Source organism: Oculina patagonica, chromosome 1 (genome assembly GCF_052425735.1).
Source record: "Oculina patagonica isolate OP01 chromosome 1, crgOcupat, whole genome shotgun sequence".
Classification (NCBI taxonomy): domain Eukaryota; kingdom Metazoa; phylum Cnidaria; class Anthozoa; order Scleractinia; family Oculinidae; genus Oculina; species Oculina patagonica.
This window is the reverse complement of record NC_135758.1, coordinates 5,720,667-5,730,126: the sequence shown is the minus strand read 5'-3', so window position 1 is coordinate 5,730,126 and position 9,460 is coordinate 5,720,667.

Below are 9,460 nucleotides of genomic sequence, written 5' to 3'. Positions count from 1 at the left end.
AAAACCAATAAAGTGAAACGCACTCTAAATTAAAAAGTTTACTTAACGAGAAACTGATTGAAGGAATGTCCAATCCCGCAAGACTTTCTATGTCCCTTAGCAGTTCCAACAAGTCCTCGTCCCGGGTGGTGTTAGGAATAGATTGAGATTCGTCTCCTTCCCATGAAGCCCCAGCTCCTTGTTCAACCGTAAGAGAAGAATAGTTTTTTTTTATGTAAAAAAAACTCACGTTTTCTAGGTAAGCCAAGCGTATTGCAGATCAGTAGGGAAGACGGTCGAAGCATTTCAGATTGGTTTTGGGTCATTCATTCCAACGGCGAAAAAACATTGATTGTAACACAAAAACTACACTTACCTTTTGTAATCGGTTTTACTTGCTAGCAGCTATACGAGCTACAAGCTGGTGTAATTTTATGTGTTTACTTAAAGAAAAGATACGCCTCAAAAAATACGTCCGACCGCGCTGATGTCTTATCGAAAGAATATTTTACATTGTGACGTAAACAAAGGCGGGAAAGGCGCGCGCGCGCAGTCCACGAGCGAAAATCAGTTACGATTTGACTTTCTTCAAGTAACGCATAAGACGATTCCTAATTGTGCAGTTTATAAAGGGAGAAATGTACTGCATGGGGACTTAAAAGATTAATTTAACCTACATAAATGTCTCGTGTGGGATTCCCTTGCATTTGAGTAATAGATGTTAAGTAAAACACGCGCGGAAGCATGAGGTTATTAATAAGCATTCCATCGGTTGAACTTGCCGATTTTCAGTTTTACCATTGCTTACTATATGATTCCCCCCCCCCCCCGCCCTATCCCCCACCTGGGGGGCAAGGAACTAGGCAGACACCACTTTCAGCCCCTAAGAAAATTGTAATGCAAGTTAGCCTAAAATACAGCTTAAAACTGTGCATAACATTCTAAAAAAAAGCACGCAAAAAGAAAAGAAAAGAAAAACAAGAAAGAAACGGTAGTATTAGGTCATATTGAATACGACTTTCTTGTAATTTGACTGATCTTCCAAAGTTAACTGTTCTATTCAACCTTTCAAATGTCCTTTCGTTATTTTTAAAGGTCTCAGAGGTTCAAATTTTATGATGAAATAAAAGGTTTTTAGTTTTTCTCCAAGCAAAGTGGTTTATAAATTAACTGAAACATTTCAGTTACTGCCAAGTCACACAGAATGATCTCGTAACCCTCGTTGTCACGGTCGGTCAATAAAAGTAAAAACATATTTTACCGATACTGCTGCTTTAAATTTGCCATTGTGGATCTTTGCCAAACATCAACGCCAAGAAAGTACGAGTCTAGGATGAAAAGAATCCAGCTGAGTTCTTGTAGAACACAATGCAGTTAGTCAGCAAAGGATCCAATCAGTGCGCCTATGACAAAAGCACCCCGTCACCCGATGATGCCACTGGTCTATTCTGCTGCTATTTATCCTCCAACATACCTCTCAACCCGAAGCATGCACAGAAGGATAAACAGATAAATATAATAATCTGTATATAGGTACTGCCAAGATGAAGCCAATCCTATAGGCGTACGAGGCGGAGTGGCAAGGGGGGCTGCAGCCCCCCAGTGCAAAAAATCTTTCGGGCAAAATGCTAAGAATTCGGGCAACAAGCCAAGAGAAAAAATAGAAAATAAGCCGAAAAGTCTAGTCAACATTGCGTTCAAAACGAATTACACTAACTTTGTAATTAAAAAGTCCAAATTTCTTATTCATCTGCGTTCGCTTCCTCTCGCAAATTACCATTTTAATTTTTGCTGAATTAGAGTGAAGAAATGAAATAATTCCGAAAAAGAATATAGTGCATTGACACCTTTGGACAACACCACGAAATTAATTAAAGAACTTGAGCGAAATTGGTACATAACTATTTTAGTGCACGTTTTATTTTCCATTTTATATGCCCCTTCATTCGGCTTTCAACCCATGCCATTTTGTTTCGGGCAAAAAGATCTCCGCTCCCCCCCCCCCCCCCAGGACCGAAGGTGCCCGTACGCCTATGGCCAATCCCTAGCAGTGCCATAGCAAAATCGTCATTGTGGATATGTTAGCATGTGCGATTTTTTTTTCTGCCCGTGGCTCAGCGTTCTTGCAATTGTCTCCAATGTAAGCCATAGGAAGTCCAAACAATGATTGCCAGCATTAAGAACTGTTAATAAGTGAATGTATGGGTGCAAGTTTTCCGGGTTTTATTTGCGCGAAGTATTTTTCAACGGACGTATATATAAAATCCTGTGTTCCACGACACGTGAAAACGGCGATTTCACGGCTTATTGACCCTGGTAATTGATCAATCCTCAAAAGGATAAAAGATCAAACTTTCTGATCATTTCAACTGCTTTTAGTAGTGGGATAGCATCTGTGGTTGAAATATGAAGGAAAACTATTAAAATAGTTGCATCAATTCTCGTTTAAACGTGGAGACAGGGCATTCCAGGCAATGAAACATCCTAGAGTAGTAGAATGTTGGGTGTACAAAATGCAGAATTATGAATTTATTAGCAGTCGTGATCACTTTTACAATGCAACTCTATGATTTGGAACATCTAAAGTGGTAAAGAAAGAAGTAAGTATGACTTTATTTAACGAGGGTGACACCTGACAGTTCTCAGTGGTATGCATTAAATGTTTTCGTGTCTTGAATTGGCATTGAACATCTCGTTTTCTAATTACATCTCAAGTTATATACAGATTTAGTATACAAAAATACGATTTTTTAATAGTACACTACACTACGACAATATATTAGCGCCTAAAAAGATTAACATACCAATGCAAGGTAGCCTAAATACAGCTTAAGGTCAACTGAACATACATTTTCAACCAAACTTTGCCTACTTGTTGGTTACCTTAAGAGGACTTAATTTTGAAATAAAAAGTGAGGTCCCTATATTCGTTTAAGAGCAGGAAGAACTTGTATATACCACATAAGTCCTTAATAATTCACTTGCGAGTACTGGCAAAGTACACATTTCCAGTGAACTGAAATATATTTTTCGAACACAAGAATTGATCTGTTTTCGTTTCACAAAAAGAACTTAATGCTGCACCCAAAATCTGAGAAAAAAATTGATAGGTCACCATACTTGTTAACGAGAAAGAATCCTACTTATTTTTCTCGCGGACTAAGCCGCATAAAAAAAAGCCGCCATTTTGTTTGTGTGCGCGAGTAATTACGCGTAAAATTCTGCGCAGTAAGGATGCGCAATGCAATACAGGGCAATGACCTAAAAGTAGCAAAGAAACTTTGAAGACAAAAAAAAAATAAATAAGAAAAAAACGTTAAAGACCGCTTATGTTGGGTAAAATGGAATACGATAAACTAAGTCTTTTTTTTATTTTTTTTTTTAAAGGCCGGGTTTTTTATTTAACTTAAAAATTTTTAAAATTTTTTTAAGGTCTTACAAGTTGACCTTTCAGCGATAAACAAAAACGTTTTGAGATGTTCTTCAAGAAATGTAGTCTATGAAGTCACTGAAGTATTCATCTAGTGATGCTAAATCGTCGGCAACTTTTGTTATCACGGTCGTTAATGAATGTTAAAACATTTTTTACCGCAACAGCTGCTTTGCAATAGTGGATCTTTGCCAGACATCAAAGAGAACAATAAGTCAAGGGTAACTTCAAAGGAATCCAACTCGAATTCTCGTAGCTCTAGACTAATGCAGTCAGTCCATAGCGAGTCATTTCAATACTTCCAAGACAGAACCACCATTTTCTAAGATGGTCCCACGCTATTTGAATCCGACAAGGACCACAAGCATCCAATGCAACATACAATCGGCAAAGGTAATATGAAGAGGATGCCAGTCCACTGTAGCGCCTTAGCGGCACCATCATTGTCGATATGTTTGCACGTACCATTTATCTTTTCTGCTCGTTGCTTAGCACTGTCGCACTCAAAACCAAAGTAAAATATCGGAAGTGAAATCAATGTCAATATTTGGCACACGCAAAGAAAAATGCAGCATCTGGCTACCTCCATTGTTGTCTGTCACTTTGGCGTTGCAAAGCGATCACGCGATCCCAGTATCCTTTACGAACGCTACTTAATTGAAACTTTCTCGTGCCCAGTCACGCAGGGAGTCCGTAGAGGTTTGCTTTCCTACGAAGTTATTACTGCAGAGAATAGTTAGCTCATACTCTAAGCATACAGCTGAGCATACCACGCATAAACGATTGGATATAAAGGACTGAAGTGTGTGAGAAAGGATTAGACGAGGTCAAACTTAGACGAGGTCAACACTTATTATGGACATGTTAAAAATTGGAGTTAAAAGCTGGTAAAATGTCACTAAACGTTTTCGATCTATTTGATTATCATCAGAGAAAAATCTTCATGAAGCTGGATATTTCTATAGTTTAGACTTTTATCGGTTACGTAATACCAGTTCCCATGGGAAACAAGGTTATTAGGTCAAATGATTGGACTTGTTTGTTAAGTTCTGGATGGAAACGTGCGATATAAAACGCTTCTTTTATTCTTCTCGTACCCCACCATTGAATCACTTGAAGGGTTCTTAAATAAATGAGATCCGTACACTGTGGTATGGTACGCACTCACTAAATGTATAGGGAATACGTGCACGCCACAAAATACAAATAACAACATACTGTCAATAAATGTTGGCTTGTAGTGTAATACGGAAATTTCACTACAGTGGCGGCGGGGCGTTTTGGAACGTGGGTGGGGCTAAGACTGACCCAAAAATACTCGGCTGTAGGACCCCATGGGCCCCTGTCGGCAGGTTTTCATATTTAGGGGAACGTTTTTTCTGATCTAGCAACTTTTTGTTTTCTGAGCATTTTCCGAAGATTTCCGAAGACTCTTTGATTGTTGTTCGAAGGCCATACGAACGCTTCCGATCAGGTTTTGATCCTTTTTCGAAGAAAAACGGAGTTTCCCGAAGACTTCCAAGGAAGTTTCGAAGACGTTTGAACTCACTCACGAGACGGAGTATCTTGACAAACCAATTTTGCGCTGCGCTCGCGATTATTTTCGGCACCAAAACATGGGGGCTTAGCACCCCCAATCCAATTGAATGGCATGGTTTCGATTTATTGTTACAAAGAGAATATTTAACAGTTTTCCTGTGAATAGCGCATTTCACAAGATCGAGCAGGATAATTGTTGTCAGTAATTGAACAAATTGTCAACGAAAAATAAATTGCTGCTAAAAATACTGTGCGTGGTTATGTAGCACTTTCCAAGACTTCGAACGAATTTTTGCAGTCATGTCCATAATATTTGTTTTGACCTCGTCTCAGTAACTTTCAAAACCGGCTGCCAATCCTTTCTTAAACACTTCTTTTGAAGTCTGTCACGGCAGTGAAAGTACACCTCTACGGACTCTGCGTGACCAATGACTGGGTTCGAGGTCGGTAAAGGACGCTGGGCTCCCTTCAGTAGCGACGCCAAAAAAGATACAATGGAGGCAGGCTTCAAAATTTTATGTTACGTGTGTTTGTTCTCTATACTGGTTGCAGCTCCAATGATTAACTATGGATGGAAATGCAGGAACGCTGAACTACGAGCAGAACATAAAAATGGCACATGCAAAGATATCCACAATGACGAATCAGCTGCGGCGTTATTTTGGATTGGCATGATCTTCGCAACGGCTTTTATGACTGTTATGGTCATCGTTGCACTCATCATAAAAATAGGGGAATGTTGCTGTTACTGAGTGTATGACACCATCGATATATGTTAGCCGGGTGACGGCGGTGGTTTTGTCATAGGCGCATTGATAGGGCTCTCTGCGGACTGACTGTGTTGGTTTCTACGAGAAATTTGACTGGATTCCTCCGATGTCTGGCAAAGATCCACTATTGTAAAACAGCTGTAGCGGTAAAATAATTTTCAACATTTATCGAGGACCGTGATAGAAAGAGTTGCAGACGATTTGATTAGTGACTGTGTCTACTTGTTTGCAGACGGTTCAATTAGTGGGATAACAACTTATAAAGCTTTTGTTTGTTTATCGTCAAAGGTAAACTTTTGAGGCCTTAAGAAATCTTCTAAACAGTGTAAAGTTACAAGAAAGACGTATTCAATATTACCCAACAATAGCTATGTATATTGCGACCAACTAAATAGCGTGGAACTATAGCGTGGCTTTAATTTGTCTTGAGTGCATTGTTAGAACCCTTTGCGAACTGGTTTCTATAAGAACTCGACTGGATTATTTCGGTATTAGAATGACCTGAGTCTCCAACGAGACGCCGAGACCCTTGCTTTAAAATCCAAGTCTGAGACTTAACTATTTTGAAACATCCGACCTTGTGACCCTCAAGGATAAAAAACCGTCGCCGGAAGTGATAATGGAAAAAAGTAATCGTTCACTTTTGAAAGAAAATCGGAACGCTATTCATTTTTAACTTTATTAGTTCCATTCATACCAATTATAACTAACACATAGTTACTAATCACCTACATTAACTATAGCTAGGATGATGGATTAAACTCACCAAAGTTAAACTCTGTAAGACGGACACCTCTCTAAGACGGACAACGCACACCTTTTGAAACCGCCAACGGACAGGCACAAAAAGTTATTTTTCTAGCGAATAATACTTCAAACCTCGATATCGACGTATAGCATTGTAAGTCAATGCATTTAGAATACCAAACTGACCAAAAACAATCCGCTATAACGTATCACTTCTCTGCTTAAGTATATGGGACCAAAGACGTAGTTTTCTACTTATAGTATTACAACAAACAAGTCGAATTTCTGATAGTTTGTCCCACTTTATAGGTTTTGCTAAAATAAGCGACTCAAAACAGACGTGTATTCGTTGTGCATAGCCGTTTAGCTTTATCGTCTCAAAATTTCTGGTGTCACGTTACATCGACTCTCTATAATGCGGCACCTTTCTAAGACGGACAGTTGGGGCCGGTCCCGACGGTGTCCGTCTAAGAGAGAGTTGACTGTATTGAAATAACAGATGAGTACAACAATCTGTATAGGTACTGCCAAGATGAAGCCAAAAGGCCATTCCCGAGTTACCCTTTGTCTCTGTTTCAAAAAGAGTCTAAGTGCGAAACAATTCATATGAAAATGAGTTTCACCTGCAAGTCCATTTTCATGCAAATCAAACTCATTTTCATTTCAATAGTTTCGCACGTAGACTCGTTTTGAAACAGAGGCAAAGGGTAACTCGGAAATGGTCTATCCCTAGCAGTGCCATCGCAGGAACGACATTGTGGATGTGTTTGCATGTGTCATTTTTATTTTCTGCTCGTAGCTCAGCGTTCTTGCAATTGTCTCTAATGTATTAAAGCCATAGGAAGTCCAGTCACTGAGGTAGTGACAACGGAAAGAAGAATATAACATTTGGAACTCTTCTTCATTATGCTCTACTTAACTTAAGGAGGCTCGATGTAGTTTTTTTAGACTAAGGGTGGTTGTTTTGAAAATTAAAATTACCTAGGAAGCCAATGTTCGATTTTTGTCAAAATACTCCATACTGATCAAATATGACCAAATTTTAATTTTTTACCCGTCACTTAGTCACAACGGTTACCATAGCAACGATTGACGTTTTCTTTTGTTCTCAAACAAGCTTGATTTTCTCGAAATCTAGACTGACACTTGGTGTTTATATTTTGATATGTTAAAGTTTAGTAGATTGACTAACTGTTGACGAAATTTTAGAAAAATCTGTAAGAGCGTTTTCAAGTAAATCAAGAATGAAATTTTCAGAAAAACACCGTTTTAATATAAAATAGGCGCCTTAAAATTGTTTCGTATTATTTGAGCACAGTTTCTCTCACTAAAATATAAATACTTACACCATCAAAGACCATTAACTAAAAGCGAAAGACTTTTTGCTTTAATTTGTTAAAATATATCGACTGGCGATTGTAAGAAAGTATAAGGAAATACCAAAAACTTCATTCTTGATTTACTCTAAAATGCTCTTACAGATTTTCCTAAAATTTTGAGCACAGGTAGTAAATCTACTGTACTTGAACATATCAAAAAATGAATACCAAGTGTCAGTCTAGATTTCGAGAAAACCAAGCTTGTTTGAGAACAAAAGAAAACGTCAATGGTTGCTATGGTAACCTTCGTGACAAAGTGACGAGTAAAAAATTAAAATTTGGTCATATTTGATCATTATGGTGTATTTTGGCAAAAATCGAACATTGGCTTCCTAGATAATTTTAATTTTCAAAACAACCACCCTTCGGCTAAAAAAACTACATCGAGCCTCCTTAATAGCATCACTATAAGCGAGCCCACTGTCCTTTGCGTACCGAAAGCTCACGAAACAACAGCAGCTTTCTATCTAAAGCGGATCAGAAAACGAATATTTGAGTTGAGATAATAAGGAACAGGAAAACACGCTGCAGTTTGTACATTTGTAGGTGTCCCTTTATTAGGCGGAAATTTCAATGAGAAAACATTAAAACGTCAGAAACAAGACTCGGTCAGGAATGCGGAAGTGTATCAGTGTCACGCAATATACTTTGTCAGTCATAACCTCTCATAACCGCGTTGTGCGGCATCTTTTATTTCCTAATTTGACAAAATAGTTCTTAATCTAAAACCAGAAAACATTCTTGAGTAATTTATGAAGTCACTAAATTATTCGTGTACAAAACGCAGAATAATGACTTTATTAGCAGGCTTGATCAGTTTTACAATGTAATTTTATAATTAAGGACATTTAAGTGGTATGCATTAATTATCTTCGTGTCTTTCCTTGAATCGGCATTGTACACCTCGCGTTCTAATTGCAACTGAAGTTATATACAGATTTTGTATCGAAAACAATACGATTTAGTATGACCTAAGACACTACCTAAGCCCCTAAAAATTGTAACATTCCAATGCAGCAGGGAAGCCTAAATACAGCTTAAAGTAACAAAAAGACAAAAAACAAAACGAACAAACGCTTAAGAACGTTTCAGTATATTGGCTCAAATAGAATGTCTTTCTTCACTGCCGATCTTCTTAAGCCAAGCTATTTTATTTAGCTTCACATTGTTTAGAGTTTTTTTTTTTTTGAGGTCTCACAAGTTCACCTTTCAGGTATAAACAAAAACGTTTTGAGATGTTCTACAAGAAACATATAGTCTATAAAGTCACTAAATTATTCATCTAGTGACGCTAATTCGTCTGCAACTCTAGTTATTGCGTTCGTCAATAAATTTTAAAGCACTTTTTACCGCTACAACTGCTTTGTAACAGTGGAACTTTGCCAGACATCACAGACAGCAATGGGTCAAGGGTAACATCGAAGGAGTCCAGTCGAATTTTCGTAGAAACCAATGCAATCAGTCCATAGCGAGTCATATCAATGTTCCTGGGACAAAACACCACTAACTAAGCTGGTAACACGTCACCCCATGCACAGAATACTGTTAAACAGATGGACAACACGTACAAGGAAACGATGCACATCACAATCTGAAGAGGCGCCACGAAGATCACA